The sequence below is a fragment of the Mandrillus leucophaeus genome, unplaced genomic scaffold, assembly GCF_000951045.1.
Source record: "Mandrillus leucophaeus isolate KB7577 unplaced genomic scaffold, Mleu.le_1.0 Scaffold128, whole genome shotgun sequence".
NCBI lineage: Eukaryota > Metazoa > Chordata > Mammalia > Primates > Cercopithecidae > Mandrillus > Mandrillus leucophaeus.
Window position 1 is genome coordinate 5,964,839 of NW_012101209.1, and position 17,731 is coordinate 5,982,569.

Below are 17,731 nucleotides of genomic sequence, written 5' to 3' on the forward strand. Positions count from 1 at the left end.
GTAGCAACACACTGGAAATCAGTCATTTGGAAATGATTAGAACTGATAGTCCTTAAAGGGTATATTTATCACTCTTTAAATTAAGGAAGCATCCAAAGGAACAATGGTTACATTAGATTTACAGTTAAGATACTCAGTTGCATATGTTGTAGTTGTAAATCAAGTTTATTTTTAAGAGGTTATTTGGATATAGAGGCTAGAAAAATTTCCTGGTGCCACTTTAATTTTTCTCTGCTTGTTGGACATGAAGAGAGGGAGACAAAGACTCTCAGAAAGGGAAAGACAGGCTGGTGAAGGACAAACTAAGGTGAGTGAGATGCTGAGTTCATTATTTCTAGTAAAAATTTCCCACCAACTGGAGAGCATTCACCTGTATACTTAAAGAACACTTGAATGAATAAATAAATAAATTCAAGTGCTCTTTAAGTATCCTCTAAATACAGAGCATTGTGGGAAGGTTCTATTTCTTTTCCAATTTTGCCATCAAGGAACAAGATTCCTTTTTCTGGGGGGGAAGGTGCACTGAATTATCAAAGGAGTGGTCATCTTTCTCTTCCTCCTCCCTTCTCTGTCTTTCTCTCTCTCTGCCCTGTTCCCATTGGTCTCTCTTTTAAGCTGAAGGAATATGTTCTGCCCTTATTCTAGCTATGGGCTAAGTCACAGGGCAAGACTACATGGGCCTAAAGAGTTCTTTCTGGGAAAGGGTGGCACTTTCTGGAGGGTCCTGGGGTTTTTTCTTTGTGTGGAAAGTTGAATTATCTTGACATCATTAACATTTATTGAGTATTTGGTGAACAGCTGGGGACATCAAAAGGAATAAGAGCCAATGCCTATCTTTTAGGAACTCACGATGTCAGTCTCATTTGTTCAGGGAGAAAAATACATAAACCAGTACTTGCAGTATATCTTTAAAGATGCCCCAATAGAGGTAAGGACTAATAATCCCACAGGTAGATATAAGTAATCTGTTGGGCAGTAAGGGAAAGCTTTACAGAGGAGTGACGTTGGAGCTTAATCTTAGAGTATGAAGGAGCTCACCAGGCAGGGAACAACATTTCATATAGAGAAAACAGAACGTGCAAAGAGTCATGAAGAAACATGCTGTGCTTGGGGAGTGGCACATAACCTGTTGTGGTCAAACTGCAGGGTTTGAAATAAGGTCTATGAGTGCAGAGGGGGAAATTGCAAGAGATGAGGATGTTAAGGAACACTTCAGCAATGTAATGAAGAATGTTGTTTGGATTTGGATTTTTATTTTGAGAACCAGAGGGAACCCATCAGAGGTTATTAAAGTTAGTAAAAGAGAAAATATTAGATTTATGTTTTAGAAAGTTCACTTTGGTACAAAGATTGGCCGGAAAAAAGATCAGAAATGAAAGTTAGGAATCCAGGGAGGATATGATGAAAGCTTTGTATAAAACAGTCGCAGTAGGCCGGACATGGTGTCTCATGCCTGTAATCCCAGTACTTTGGGAGTCCAAGGTGGGAAGATTGTTTGAGCCCAGGAGTTTGAGACCAGCCTAGACATAGCAGGACTCCATCTCTACAAAATTTTTTTTTAAAAAAATTAGTTGGGCATGGTGGCTCACACCTGTAGTCCCAGCTACTTTGAAGGCTGAGGTGAGAGGATCCCTGGAGCCCAGGAGTTCGAGGTTATAGTGACCTATGATCGCCACTGCATTCCAGCCTGGGTGACAAAATGAGATCCAATCTCAAAAAAACAGAACAAAACAAAGAAACACAAACCAAAAAATCCCAAAAAACAGTGGCAGTAGGATTGGAAGATGGGTACAGATTAGAAAGAGATTCTAGAAGTACATTCAATAGCACTTGGTGATAGATTGGATTTGGTAGTTGAATTAGAAGAAATAATGAAGAATGACTTCAGAACTGCTTTGACTTTGGGAACTGGAAGATAAAGTATGGATGGTGGAAAGAGGTTTAGGAGGAATGGAGATAACTTTGATTTTAGAAATGATCACCAATCAGTTACTGATGGCCAGTTTGGCCTGTGGGTTTTAAAAGAGAGAATGGTTTAAAAAGGTACATTTGGGAGTTGCAATCATTTAAGGGGTAGGAGAAGCCACAGAAATAAATAAACTTGTTAATCTAGAGCTTCTGAATGAGAAGAGAAAGCTCTAAGGAGTGAGCCCTGGGTAATAATCAGGGAGGGCACAGGAGAAAGAGGACTAGAATAGGGGTGTCCAGAAACCCAAAGGGCCAAGAGTTCCAAGGAGGGAACAGTCAGCAACATTGCTTGCTGTAGCAAACTGCTCTTGAAGTGCTCTTCCCCAGGCTGCCCACCCAGAAGGGGTGCTCTCTTGGAGGCTAGGAAGAGAACACTTCCACTTGAGTAAATGTTTCCTTCTCCCTCTGTCTTCCTCTTATTCTCTTTCTCCTACCCTTTTATTCTTTTTTTTTTTTTTTTAAATCATGATTCCTTTCTGCAATGAATTTTGGGTTCCTTCCATATCCTTAAAAAACAGTACTTGCATTGCTAGTTCAAAAGTAACATGCTGAAACTTGAGCTAAGATTCATTTTGCTTTCAACACAGAATTTTTCTCTACAGATCCGGTTCAGACACGCCTCTCTGCTCTTAAAACTTGCTTTTCATAAGACAGTCCTCCAGAGCCCAAATCTCATTTTGAGGAGAGGATACACGACCTATACCAGGGCTCAGGCTGCATTGAAGTCTGTTCAGCCACTTGGAGTCTCTACTTAAATTCTGTATCATTGTTTCAGAGGCAATGCAAGCATAACAATTGTTAATTAAGAAGAGCCAGGTGGCTGGGTGTGGTGGCTCGTGCCTGTAATCCCTGCACTTTGGGAGGCCAAGGCAGGTGGTTCACCTGGGGTCAGGAGTTCAAGACCCGCCTGGCCAACATGATGAAACCCCGTCTCTACTAAAAATTAAAAAAAAATCAGCTGGGCGTGGTGGCACATGCCTATAATCCCAGCTACTCAGAACGCTGAGGCAGGAGAATCGCTTGAACCTGCGAGGTAGAGATTGCAGTGAGCCAAGATCGTGCCACTGCACTCCAGCCTGGGCAACAAGAGCAAAACTCCGCCTCAAAAAACAAACAAACAAACAAAAACAGAAAGACAAGAGCCAGTCGTTCTTCTTTTCTAATTCCCAGGTTCTCTGAAACTTCTTGTTATGAAAATAGTTCTTCATCAGATCAACAGGAAACTCAGTCTTTTGGGATTCAAACATGAAGCCATCAGCCCTTGTGGTTGAATATCCCACTTACACCGAGTATTGAGAAATTTTTCTATCCAATGTCACTGATCCATAGAAAATAAGTAATAGAGAAAAGGATCCAAACTTGTTTGTTTGTTTGTTTGTTTGTTTGTGGTGTTGCCCACGCTGGAGTGCAGTGGCATGATCATAGCTCACTGCACCCTCGACCTCCTGAGCTCAAGCAATCCTCCTGCCTCAGCCTCCCAAGTACCTAGGACTATAGGCACATGCCACCACGCCCTGCTAATTTAAAAAAACTTTTTGTAGAGATGGAGTCTTGCTATGTTGCCCAGGCTGGTCTTGAACTCCTAGCCTCAAGAAATCCTGCAGTGTTGGACTCCTAAAGGGATGGGATTACAGGCATGAGCCACCATGCCTGGTCTCAGGATCCAAAGTTCTATCAGATGTGAAAAAAGTTGCAAAGAAGAAATCAAGACTAAAAATAAAAGAAGAAAAATGCTAACATATTTTTCAAGTACCTACCATGAACCAGACACCTGCTATGTATTTAATATTATTTTATTCAATCCTTAAACTCCATGAGATATCATTCCACCCATTTTGCCATTGCACTCCAGCCCGGGCAACAGAGCAAGACCCTGTCTCAAAAAATAAATAAATAGAAACAAAAATAAGTTAAAAAGTGGGGAAATAAAGTTAAGCTATAGAGTTTTTATTAGTTTTCTTTTCTTTTCTTTTCTTTTCTTTTCTTTTCTTTTCTTTTCTTTTCTTTTCTTTTGAGATGGAGTCTTGCTCTGTCACCCAGTCTGGAGTGCAGTGGCATGATCTCGGCTCACTGCAACCTCTGCCGCCTGGGTTCAAGAGATTCTCCCGCCTCAGCCTCCCGAGTAACTGGGATTACAGCTGCACACCACCACGCCTGGCTAATTTTTGTATTTTTAGTAGAGCTGGGGTTTCACCATTTTGGCTAGGCTGGTCTCGAACTCCTGACCTCAAGTGATCCACCCACCTCAGCCTCCCAAAGTGCTGGGATTACAGGCGTGAGCCACCGCACCTAGCCTATTAGTTTTCTTTTTGCTTGTCTGCTTGTTTATGCAAACACTGTTAAATTTTTATCAAACTAAAATAAATGGATTTTAAGATAGTATTTGTAAACCTCATTGTAACCTCAAACCAAAAAACATACAATGGATACACAAAATATAAAAAGTAGGAGACCAAATCATATATTAGATAAATTACCCAAATCAAACAATGAATACATAATGGACTGAGATTCAAACCCTGACAATGACTCCAAGGCCTATGTTCTTATAATCAAAAAAAGAAGGTGACAGAGGAGAAAAAGAAAAATGGACAGGAGGAATAGCAGTATTTCTTGCTTTCTCAGCTTCTTTCTTGCCAGCTGTCAGAAAGTTTTCTTTCTGTTGCCCAAGAATCCCAACCAATTTGCTTTATATCTTCTCTTATGGATTCAGGCCGGAGTTTACCCTTGCCCACAATCTCCTCATCCTTCTTTGAGCCTACTGACTCAGAAGATTGTGGACATGTCTGGAAAAGAATTCCTCCAGGAAGAGTCAAGACGTGTGTCTTACCACACATTCCTGCTGTTTGCACAGCTGTATTTGTTGCTCTTAATGGTAGAGAAGGGAGGCACAAAGGACACTTAGTTTTAGAAAACTTTTCATGGTCTAGCTAGAAGAAATTAAACTAAGAGCCAGAGGTTTCCCACTGCTTTTTCTAGAGCCCAAGATTCTTTTATTTTTGAGTTCTCTGTCTTGTTAGTGAGGAAGCATTATAGCAACCATTATATAAATGCTACAATTTATTTTTGAAATTTGAGAGATGTGTCTCTCTAAATAAATTATTTTTCATTCTTCTTAGAAAATATTTAAAGTGTCTTTCTAAATGAAGTATTCGTGACTTTTCTTTGACCACAACAGGGTCATTGTATTCAGTGACCACATCGCTCACCAATGCTAAACCATCCTCTTCTGCCTCCCCTAACAACTATGGATCTGTTTTTTTCAATTTAAAGGCAACTGTTCATGGAAATACTGCTATGAAGGAAAATATTGTGAGTCAATAAACTTTGGGCCAAGTCCAATCCTCAGATAATGAAGTCAGTAGTACTTGAGCAAGAAGAAATTTGCCCTGTGATAGTAATAAGTCTGTTATTTGTATGTCATAGACACAAATGGCTAAATGTATTTCAAGGTCTTGCTTGAAATTAAATGGATTTCCCTATGCATCCATAACTAATTTATTGGCTATTCATAAAACTATGTTTGCTTAGATCCTAATTCCTAGTGAGTAGGATTTATTTAATAACTGAAATAGAGAAGAATATTTACCTGTAGTAAATATAGGGCCTCGTCAGTATTGCTTTGTGTTGCTTGAGCATTTATACCTTTTGGGCAAAAGTGGTGATACCTTACCTTAGATAACTCAAGGGACAAGCTGAATGATTAATAGTGAAAATATTGGACCATGTAATAAAGGGTTAATATTGCAATGATTAGGAAATTGTTAATATTCTCATGAAATATTACTATAAAGGTAGGTACCTGTTTTACTGTGACTGTCTCTAAACTAAGTGGATCCCAAATCAGATTCTGTGAAGTATAAACTGTATTAAAAATTATATTTGAGCCAAAAGTCCCTTCTCCTTTCCACAGCAATTACAATTTTGATCAAATCAGTGCTAAACAATATTACTTTTTCTTCCTAGCTATGGTGGGTCTAGAAATAGTTTGTGACAGAAAAGTCTTTTTATAGCTTTGCTTTCAACATGCATTTATGTTTTAATGATACGTTCTCTGCCAGTAAAAATGTAATTGTAGTACACAGAAAATCAACATGTTTTAAGCTTTCTGAGTGTATTTAAACTGTCAACAGTGAGCTGTCTGACATACAACATTACTCTGTTTCCGCTGTTAATGGCTAGGTTGTTTTCTAAAGACAGTCTAATGACACAAGACTCCTAAATCCTGTTGGACCGTGTGAACTAAGAATGACCTGAGTGACTAGGGATGCTTTGGCCATCTGTCATTGACAGCCACATTGATCTGGAGATGGTGGCTGAGGGCACTGTGTACTGAGGGTATGGCAGTTTGCTGAGGTGATGATAACCATCACTGATACCTTTGTTATGTACTTGATTTCTCATTGTATCTTCCCCAGCTATGGAACCCTTGGGCAGTAAGTAACCTGGTTTAAAAAGTACACTTCTAGGTCAGAAGGTTACATCAGTTCTCATACATTATTCTCCTAGGTCACCATTTAGCATGTCTAAGTAAAGTTTCCCTCCCCACCCCTAGAAAAAGAGCTTTTTAAAAGTATTTATTTTGAAAAATTTCAAGCATACAGGAAGCTATATACACTACCTGGATTCACCAGTTGTTACTATTTTGCCTTTGTCCATCTATGTATCTGTGAACCATTTCAGATAAAGTTGCAGATATGACTGACAGTTCACCCTTAAATACTTCAGCAAAGACGTTCTAAAAATAAGGCTGTTTTTCTGTCTACCCACAATGACATTATTACAACTGAGAAAATTAACATAATTCCCAAATGTCATCCAATAACCTATCCATATTCAGATTTCTCCATTTGTTCCCCAACTATTTATAATTTTTTTTTCAAACTGGGATCCATTCATGGTTAAAGTTTTACATCTGACTGTTATGTCTCTTAAGTCAAAAGAGCTCCTTTTTTAATCTTAAAAAGGCATGGCAAAAATGAAGAGAAAAATATGGACCTCAGGCTCTATTATATGTAGAAATAGATAATTAAAGTATTTAAAACATTTTTTTTAGAGTCAGGGTCTCACTATTTTGACCAGGTTGGTGTCAAACTCTTGGCCTCAAGGGATTCTCCTGCCTCGACCTCCCAAAGTGTTGGGATTATAGGCATGAGCCCAGCCTAATTAAAGTGTTTTGTTCACACATGTGTTCCACCTCACCTAAATTCCAAAGCAATTTAGATTCTAGCTGATGAAATTCTCGCCACATTTAAATGTTGGAGTAAGGCCGTTTTGGCTACTTTTTTAAGGAGAGAATGATTTTTTTTTTGAGGTATCTCTGTTTTTCAATCTTTGCATGGTAATGAGAAGTGAAACTCTTATAAGACTGCCTTAGATAGATATTTACATATTAGTGAGTAGTCAGGAAAAGTTGAATGGTCACATTGGAACAATGAATACATTACGAATATTATGAGAAGTCATAGTTGTGAATGACAGATCATCTCAAAAGTAGTATTTAGTTCTAAAAGTTGATACGTAGTGGGTTAAGTCACTGCGGTTTGATGTTGCATATAGTGGCAGCAGCTCATTTGGATTAATACAGTAAGCAAGTGATAACAAGTATAGGAGAATTAGAACATATGGTGATAAACACAAATGTAATGAAATGCATTTTCTATATGTGAGAATGACTTTTTTTTTTTATATCTTCCTGTGGTCTCATAAAGATGTTTCTCATCGGCTAGCACTCCATGCTATTGTCTTATATAGTAAAAGGAGTCCCACAGAGTGCTATGTGTTTACATAGTGGGGACTTTGTAAATGTTAATCATTGATGATATCCAAGCCACCTTTCACCCTTTAATGTGATCTAAAGATCACAAAATAAGGCAGTAAGATTGAAAAATTATATAATGTATAAGGAAAACAAACACTAAAGGGACCCAAGAATATAATTTAATTTCTCAGTGGTTACAGTAATCTTCACCGAAATTTAAAACTGTTTCTACTTATTAGCTTTATTTCTTGATTATTTGTTTATTGTTTCTACATATGCACTTTAATTCAACACACATTTGTCATGAGTTTTGTATGTTTCAGGCCACTAGTGTAGAGTCATTTTATTTATTTATTTATTGGAGACAGCGTCTTATTCTGTTACCCAGGCTGGAGTGCAGTGGCAGCACAATCAGCTCACCGCAGCCTCAAATTCTCAGGCTCAAGCAGTCCTCTAGCCTCAGCCTCCCAAGTAGCTAGGATTACAGGTGTGAGCTACTGCACCCAGCTCAAGGCATTATGTATTTTTTAAAATCTTCGTTTTTATTATGGAAAAATGAAAACATACACAAAAGCAGACAGAATAGTATAATGGATTCCTACGTATCCATCATTCAGCTTTGATAAATTATAACATTTTGTTGATCTTGTTTCATCTATCCTCCCCACTATTTGGAAGAGGTGCTGGAGGAGTATTTTAAAGCAAATCCCAGATATCATGACATTTACATATAAATACTTTGTTTTGAATAGAGGCATATTTGCAAAAGTTTCGATTTCTAAAACGTTTTTGACTAGCAATAGATTAGTAACCTTAAAATATTCAAACCCTATAGTTAGTGTTTTATTATTGATGAATATTCATTTAATAAAGATATTTGTTCCACAGCAAAACTGAATAGTTTGGAAAAGCATTATGTGCTTATCTGAGGTATAAAATGATGAAATGTTAATAAGTATTTTCATAAAACTTGAATTATGAAATCCTAATCAATATTGATTTGAATAACATAAGATATGGTTTTTGTGAGGGTATATGTGTGTGTATACACGTGTGTGTGTGAAGAGAAAATCATTAAATTATATGTATACCTACACATATATATGCAATGGGAAACATGGTCTGTATGTCTTTCAGTCACGCACTGCTTTCTGCAAAGTCTAGGAGCAATAATAATGCAGAATTCTTATGAAACTTATCACTTTATGATGGATTTGTAATCCAGAAGAAAAATAAAGAATGGTTTAATTGGAGGCAATGAGGAAAAGATGGAGAAGAAGAGGTTCAAGCAAGGTTCAGCCTTTAAGGGTGAACGTAGAAGAGGATTGTATGAGGAGGGCTCTGTTTGTGCTTCTGTTGTGTTCTGGGACAGGCTCATGAACTGTTTTCTTGGGTTCCTGTGCTGTCATACTTTCATGCAAAGCCTATTTCTGATTTTGCATTGCTTCTTGAATTCTAGTATTTTTATTTTATAGTAGAATCATATATTAATACTATAGTGTCAAGCAGAAAAGGACATGAGAAAACACCTGATCCAACCAACTCTCTTATTTTAGATAAAGAAAGATGAGGCCTAAGTTTCAGTGACTTGCAAGCCTGTTAGGACTGTAATCCATGTTTCCTGATTGTTAACCCGGTGGTCTTCCTACTTCACTATGTAGCCTCTCCGTAGTTCAAGCTTCAGGCACATGAAGTAACTCTCTGTGCCTTCAAATGTGTAAAGGTTTCCTACTGCAAAGTGAGTAGAATAAACATTCTTCCTGGCCCAACTTTAGGGACAGAACATGCCTTCATTTCAAATAAAGATGTAGTTCACTTGTAGTAATGATATCTTTATTAATGTGAATACATTTCCAAATTTTTTAGAGAGACAGTTTGACTTTAAGAATGGTTTGAACAACCTGCAGTCTTGTGCAACACTGACTTTTGTGTGGATTAAGCAATTTATAAGTGAATTCAGCTAATCAGAATGGTGAGGGGATACACACACTCACACTCCAAATTCTTTAATAGTGGTGTTAACTACTAGTAATCCTGTTTGCTTGGGAGAGTCAGAGAAGGTAGTGTTGTAATTCTGATATTTGAGCTTTGTATTTTTTAAAATTTTAGATAGGGTGGAGTATAGTGGTACAGTGGCAAGATCATGGTTTACCTCAGCCTCAACTCCAGTGAGGAATACTCCAGTGATCCTCCTACTTCAGCCTCCTGAGTAGCAGGGACCACCCCACCTGCCTAATTTAAAAATTTTTTTGTAGAGACAAGGTTTCACTTTGTTGCCCAGACTGGTCTCAAACTCCTGGCCTCTAGCAATCCTCCCAGTTTGGCCTCCCAAAGTGCTTGGATTACAGATGTGAACCACCATGCCTGGCCAATTTGAGTTTTTTGAGAGAAATATCTTACTAGGGATATGTGGGGAAGAGTATTCCAGGGAGCGACAACAGCATATGCAGAGACATAGAGACATATTTTGTTCATAGAAGAGGGAATCCTTTGACCCCAAGAACCTCAGTTTGTGTTTGGGTCACTGCTGGAGTTTGGGTATGTTATAGATGGAGTGGGGTGTGTCTATCATGAAAACTCCTCATCCTAATCACATTTGCCTGCCCAGCTTTCTTTCCTCTACTAACTCAGTTCTGTGAAGGAGCAGAGTGATCTTGGCAACTCTTACTAACTTAGTCTCTCGCATCCTTTCAGTTCACCGTTGGATTCAATTCAGATCCATCTTCACTCTGTAGTACCTTTGTTCTCAATCTGCAGTGGTGGTTTTCATGTGTTATGAGTGGGACAAATAAGTTGTCTAAATAGAATTTTCTTAACCATTTTTAAAACGATTCTTAATTCTCAAACAATTCTCAAAAAAATGCCCAGTAAGATTATTACAGTTTTCAATGCTATTTACAAGTTACCATATGGTGTAGTGGTTAAGAGCATTGGAATCATATAGATTTCAGTTTGAAACTGTCCGTGCTGCTTAGTACGTCTGTGACTTCTTTTGGGAAACTTATTTAAACTCTCTGAGTCTCTGTTTCTTCAAGTAAAGAATTCAGTTTAGTGACTGGCATATTGTGAATACTCTTTCTCTCTCTCGGGGGAAAAGTGGCTTTCTTGATTATTTTGTTGGGATCTAAGTGAAGGATGAAGAAGGAGAAAAACACATGACATGGTATTCATTTGCACTGGGGCTGTTCTGTAAGTGTTCTCTGAAGACATTTTCTTGTGCCTTTTCTGCTTTTCGGTGGAGTGTGTGAGCAGTTCAAGGTTAGGGACTATGTTTTTTTCTGTTTGTTTCCCTCTCTCCCTGTGGCAATTAGGACTGACTGCACAAATGGATAAGGCAAATAAATAAGTTTGCATTCAATCTTATCCAAAAGCCTGAGAAGTGATCACATAAATATTTTTGACTAGCTAATGTCCTGGACTTCCTAGGGCATCCTGGGTGTGATTCTGACCTTTGCTGTCTCGCTGGAACAGTCCTGATCTAGACCTAATCCCATGGCCGCAGCTGCCTTAGAATTCAACTATGTGCAAGTCCTGGGGCCTTGAGAATGACAATTGGATATGTTTGTGTGTTTATACATCTGTATGCACATATGTATATGTATGTATATACACATACATAAATACATACATATTATATATATCCATACACATGCACACACTTAGAATTTCCTACGTATATGAGTTCAGCATTGCTGTTAGATTAGGGAGAAAATGCTGAAATGTTTGTCTTTTGTCTAAGCCATGGAGGCAGGGCTTTGTATCAATTAAAAGGATAGTTGGGCTCTCATGGAGGCAGCTAGCCCAAGGCTGGGGAGCACTGAGCCATGCATGGTGCCCTGCGCTGCCCAGACTAGCAAACAATACACTCAGGATGGCTAAAGGTGACCCCAAGAAACCAAAGAGCAAGATGTCTGCTTATGCCTTTTATGTACAGATGTGCAGAGAAGAACATAAGAAGAAAAACCCAGAGGTCCCTGTCAATTTTGCAGAATTTTCCAAGAAGTGCTCTGAGAGGTGGAAGACAATGTCCAGGAAAGAGAAATCTAAATTTGATGAAATAGCAAAGGTGGATAAAGTGTGCTATTATCAGGAAATGAAGGATTATGGACCAGCTAAGGGAGCTAAGAAGAAGAAGGATCTAATGCCTCCAAAAGGCCACCGTCTAGATTCTTCCTGTTCTGTTCAGAATTAGGCCCCAAGATCAAATCCACAAACCCCACTGTCTCTATTGGAGATGTGGCAAAAAAGCTGGGTGAGATGTGGAATAACTTAAATGACAGTGAAAAGCAGCCTTACATCACTAAGGCGGCAAAGCTGAAGGAGAAGTAGGAGAAGGATGTTGCTGACTGTAAGTCGAAAGGAAAGTTTGATGGCACAAAGGATCCTGCTATTGTTGCCTGGAAAAAAGGTGGAAGAGGAAGATGAAGAAGGCAAAGAGGAAGAAGAGGAGCAGGAGGAGGCTGAATAAATAAACTGTTTGTCTCCTTGTGAATACTTGGAGTGGGGAGCACCATAATTGACACATCTCTTACTTGAGAAGTGTCTGTTGCCCTCATTAGGTTTAATTACAAAATTTGATCACGATCATATTGCAGTCTCTCAAAGTGCTCTAGATCAGTGGTTTACATGAAGTGGCCATGGGTGTCTGGAGCACCCTGAAACTGTATCAGAGTTGTACCTATTTCCAAACATTTTAAAAATGATAAGGCATTCTTATGTTCTCTTCACTCTCTGCCCTTTGCTGTTGGTGTGACAAGGCATTTAAAAGATGTTTCTGGCTTTTTTTCTTTTTGTAAGGTGGTGTTAACTATATGGTTATTGGCTAGAAATCCTGAGTTATCAACTGTACATGTCTATAGTTTGTAAAAAGAACAAAAAAACCGAGACAAACTCTTGATGCTCCTTGCTCGGTGTTGAGGCTGTGGGGAAGATGCCTTTTGGAGGGGCTGTAGCTCAGGATGTGCACTGTGAGGCTGGACCTGTTGACTCTGCAGTGGGCATCCATTTAACTTCAGGTTGTCTTGTTTCTGTATATAGTGACATAGCATTTTGCTGCCATCTTAGCTGTGGACAAAGGGAGTCAGCGGGCATGTTAAGTGCAGTACTTTAAAAAATTTTTTTTTTTCTCTTTTTTTTCTGAGACAGAGTCTTGCCCTGTTGCCTGGGCTGGAGTGCCGTAGTACAACTCAGCTCACTGCAACCTCCGCCTCCCGGGTTCAAGCAATTCTGCTGTGTCAGCCTCTTGAGTAGCTGGTATTACAGGTGCAAACCACCACGCCCAGCTAATTTTTAAATTTTTAGTAGAGACAGGGTTTTACCATGTTGGCCAGGCTGGTCTTGAACTCCTGAACTCATGATTCACCCACCTCGGCCTCCCAAGGTGCTGGAATTACAGGTGTGAACCACCAACCTGGCCTAAACTGTTTGTTTTTAAACAAACTGTAGGACTCTTCATTGTCAGCAAAGCGAAGAGCCATTGCATCAGTGAAAGTTCAAGAACCTCGTCCGGGCACGGTGGCTCACGCCTGTAATATCAGCACGTTGGGAGGCCAAGGTGGGTGGATCACCTGAGGTCAGGAGTTTCAGACCAGCCTGACCAACATTGAGAAACCCTGTCTCTATTAAAAACACAAAATTAGCTGGGTGTGGTGGCTCATGCCTGTAATCTCAGCTACTTGGGACGCTGAGGCAGGAGAATCGCTTAAACCCAGGAGGTGGGGGTTGTGGTGAACTGAGATTGCACCATTGCACTCTAGCCTGGGCAACGAGCGAAACTTTGTCTCAAAAAAAAAAAAAAATGTTGTAAGTTCAGGAACCTCCTGTACTTAAATACAATTTGCAACGTTCTGTTATTTTTTTTGGTTTGTTTAGAAAGCTGAAATATTTTTGAAGTTAAATAAACAGTATTACATTTTTAAAAAATTAAAAGGATAGTCTTTTCTGTTTAGTAAGATATCTCAAAGGTTCCACATTTATGTTTCTTAGTCCAATATTAAATATTCCAAATCAAATATTTTCTAAATTAAATAATTTCTTTATTTCTATGGGGCTTTGAAATTTATACAACTCTTTAATATGCATTATCTGTCATAGAATCTAATAGGCACTAAAGACATACTAATGAATCAATGGATAAGTTCCATCTACTACTCAAAGCAGACCTATAAGATAGACAGAACAAGGCTGGGTGCAGTTGCTCATGCCTGTAATCCTAGCCCTTTGGGAGGTCGAGGTGGGAGGACCACTTGAGTCCAGGAGTTTGCGACCAGCCTGTGCAACATTACAAGATCCCATCTCTTCAAAAAAAAAAAAAAAAAAAATTAGCTAGATGTGATGATGCATGCCTGTAGTCCTAGCTACTCAGGAGGCTGAGGTGGGAGGATCTTTTGAGCCTAGGAGTTGGAGGTTACAGTGAGCTATGATTACATCACTGCACTCCACCATGGATGACAGAGTAAGACATTGTCTCTTAGAAAAAAGACAGGCAGAACAAGTATTAAGATTGAATATTATTATTCCCATTTCATAGATGTTAAAACAGAGATACTGAGTTAAAACATCTTGCTCAGACTTACACAACTGATAAATGGCATAGCCAGGTTTTAAGTCTTCCAATTCCCAAATCAGTGAATTTTCTACTACTATCAGTCATTACAGGAAAGACAATTTTTTTCTTTTTTTTTGAGACAGAATCTCCCTCTGTCACCCAGGCCGGAGTGCAGTGGCACAATCTTGGCTCACTGCAAGCTCCACCTCCTGGGTTCACGCCATTCTCCTGCCTCAACCTCCCAAGTAGCTGGGACTACAGGCGCCTGCCACCATGCCTGGCTAATTTTTTGTATTTTTAGTAGAGGCGGGGTTTCAGTGTGTTAGCCAGGATGGTCTCAATCTCCTGACCTCGTGATCCACCCGCTTCGGCCTCCCAAAGTGCTGGGATTACAGGAATGAGCCACCGCACCCCGCCAAGAAAGATAATTTTTAAAACTCTAGTACTTAGTGAGAGAAGATTTATTATTGCAATTAATTCTCCTATTGTTATACCAGATAAGGACTTGATGGTGCTTCCAATTGTAGTTGAGTTGTGTATTTGCTCTGTATGATAAACTTTAGACTAAATCAGGTCTTAACTGTGAAATACTTCATACCCCAAGAAATGTAGTAAGAATGGAGCACAGCTATTGATCAAATCCAATGCCTACAAAGCAGTATATCCAGTATGTGTTAAATCTGTTATCCAGATTAGTATATACATGCTATCTTCTTAACTAACATCTGTTTCTCATACTTCACTGAAATTACCAGTGAGACTACAACTAATAAAATTGGTTTAGAATCCAAATCCAATAAAAGCAAAGTCAATTACATGTTTGTGAGAGAATAAGCATACAGTTAGATCAATATGCAAATTGTGACCTTCAGTGGTCTTTTCTGTCTTCTTTTAAGCTCTTAGTCTTACAAAGATTAACTTACTACCTAGAACTTCATTTTGTGAAGCCACTAAGACTTAAGATTATTAGATTTTTAATTGTTTACATTTGAATGATATACATATATATCTGTGTGTATATATATTTATATATACTTTCTATAATCTCTATATCTTTGTGGGGGAAGCCCTGTTCTAACATCAAAGATAATGGATTAGACAAATAGATATTTTCAGCTTCATGTTAACAAAAGAGCACACCAGGTTAAAAAATTAAGTTCACATCAGCATTGTCTAGGCATCGTGATTTAGACACCATATTTGATGCTGTGAGAAATATAAAGTTAAGTGATACATTTTGTGGCCCTTAAAAAGTTTACAGTCTAGTGGAAGAGATAAAGTCATGTTAACAAATAACTAAAATACAACGTAGTGTTTACTTGTTTATTTATTTATTTATTTATTTATTTATTTATTTATTTTTGAGACGGAGTCTCGCTCTGTCCCCCAGGCTGGAGTGCAGTGGCCGGATCTCAGCTCACTGCAAGCTCCGACCCCGGGTTTCCGCCATTCTCCTGCCTCAGCCTCCCAAGTAGAGTAGCTGGGACTACAGGCGCCCGCCACCTCGCCCGGCTAGTTTTTTGTATTTTTTTTTTAGTAGAGACGGGGTTTCACCGTGTTAGCCAAGATGGTCTGGATCTCCTGACCTCGTGATCCGCCCGTCTCGGCCTCCCAAAGTGCTGGGATTACAGGCTTGAGCCACTGCGCCCGGCCTACTTGTTTTAAATAGAGGCACAAACAAAAAGCAATTTCATGGAAAACAGATGGAGAGATTTATTCCATACTTGGGAAGGCTTCGTTGAAGAGGTGGCATTTGATCTGATCTTGAAAAACATGTAGGATTTTTGTTTGAGGAAGTGGGAATGCAAGGCTAGGTGGAAGAAATAACAAAAGCAGGGTGGGCATGGTGGCTCCTACTTGTAGTCCCAGCACTTTGGGAGGCCAAGGCAGGAGGATCGCCTGACGCCTGGAGTTTGAGACAACCTAGACAACAAAGCGCGACCCCATCTCTACAAAAAGTTAAAAAAAAATAGTGGCCAGGCACGCTGGCTCAGGACTGTAATCTCAGCACTTTGGGAGGCTGAGGCGGGCAGATCACCGGAGGTCAGGAGTTTGAGACTAACCTGGCCAACACGGTGAAACCCCATGTCTACTAAAAATACAAAAATTAGCCTGGTGTGATGGCGGGCGCCTGTAATCCCAGCTACTCAGAAGGCTGAGGCAGGAGAATCGCTGGAACCTGGAAGGCGGAAGTTGCAGTGAGCTGAGATCATGCCACTGCGGTCCTTCCTGGGTGATAGAGCGAGACTCCATCTCAAAAATAAATCAATAAGTAAATAATAAAAAAAAATAAAATAAATAAAAAAATAGCTACGCATGGTGGTGCACGCCTAGAGGCCCAGATACTTGGGAGGCTGAGATGGGAGGATTGCTTAAGCCCTGGAGTTCGGGACTGTAGTAAGCTTTAATTAAGCCGCCACACTCCAGCCTGAGCAACAGAGTGAGACCTTGTCAGAAAAGGAAAGAAAAGAAAAAAGAGAGAAAGAGAAGGAAAGGAAGGAAAGGAAGGAAAGAAAGGAAAGGAAAGGAAAGAAAGAAAACAAAGAAAAGCAGAGGCCCAGAGGATGTATTGCAAGCATAACTGATGAACAGTGAGAAATATATTTCATCATACTATCAAACATATGGTGAAACAAGCTCTAGCCAGCACCTTCATATTATGGCATTGGCTTAGTTAGCACAGTGGTAGATATATTCCTGAAAGTAATTCTTAGGGTGGGAGCAGCTGGTAATAACTTACTTATATGTGGAAGTAATTGCAAACCACATACACACTGTACTAAACTAAAACTAAATGTACCACCAACCTAGTTTCCCCTCGAATCTCAAAATGTTTGTAGCCACTCCAGCACGCATCCACATGAGAGGAAGTGTGATAGAAAGATAGAGTGGAAGGAGTCAGTGGCATTACTTGATTGAAGTTAAATATCTTACATTTGCAAATTTTACAAAATTGACTGTGTAAACACACTGATAGAAACTTAAGCTTCCTGAGCTGGGCGTGATGGCTCACACTTGTAATCCCAGCACTTTGAGAGGCTGAAGTGGGTGGATCACCTGATGTCAAGAGTTCAAGACCAGCCTGGCCAACATGGTGAAACCCCGTCTTTACTAAAAATACAAAAATTAGCTGGGTATGGTGGTGGGTGCCTGTAATTCCAGCTACTCGGGAGGCTGAGATAGGTGAATCGCTTGAATCCGGGAGTCGGAGGTTGCAGTGAGCTGAGATTCTGCCATTGCACTCCAGCAGAGGCAACAAGAGCGAAACTCTGTCTCAAAAACAAAACAACGAAAAAAGAAACTTAAGCTTCCTTTGTTTTATGGTAAATCAGCCTGCTCATGACCTTGATGCTAACTTCCTTTCTGTAAATTCATGATGTGCTTTTTGTAGCGGTGCTCCTTAAGCATCTGTTAATAGATTAGAGCAGAATTCCCACATCTTTCTGAAGATCTTA

General features: G+C 39.5%; 1 protein-coding gene and 1 pseudogene across 1 annotated transcript in view; both read left to right on the top strand.

Annotated features, from left to right (window-relative positions):
- Positions 1–218: 218 nt before the first annotated feature.
- The window catches only part of SKAP2 (src kinase associated phosphoprotein 2), a 360,207-nt gene continuing 342,694 nt past the window's right edge, over positions 219–17,731 (top strand). The window contains exon 1 of the mRNA XM_011972276.1: positions 219–307. The gene's annotated coding sequence lies outside the window, so the exon portion shown is untranslated. The remainder of the gene's footprint in view (positions 308–17,731) is intronic.
- On the top strand, positions 11,601–12,197 carry LOC105533759 (annotated as a pseudogene).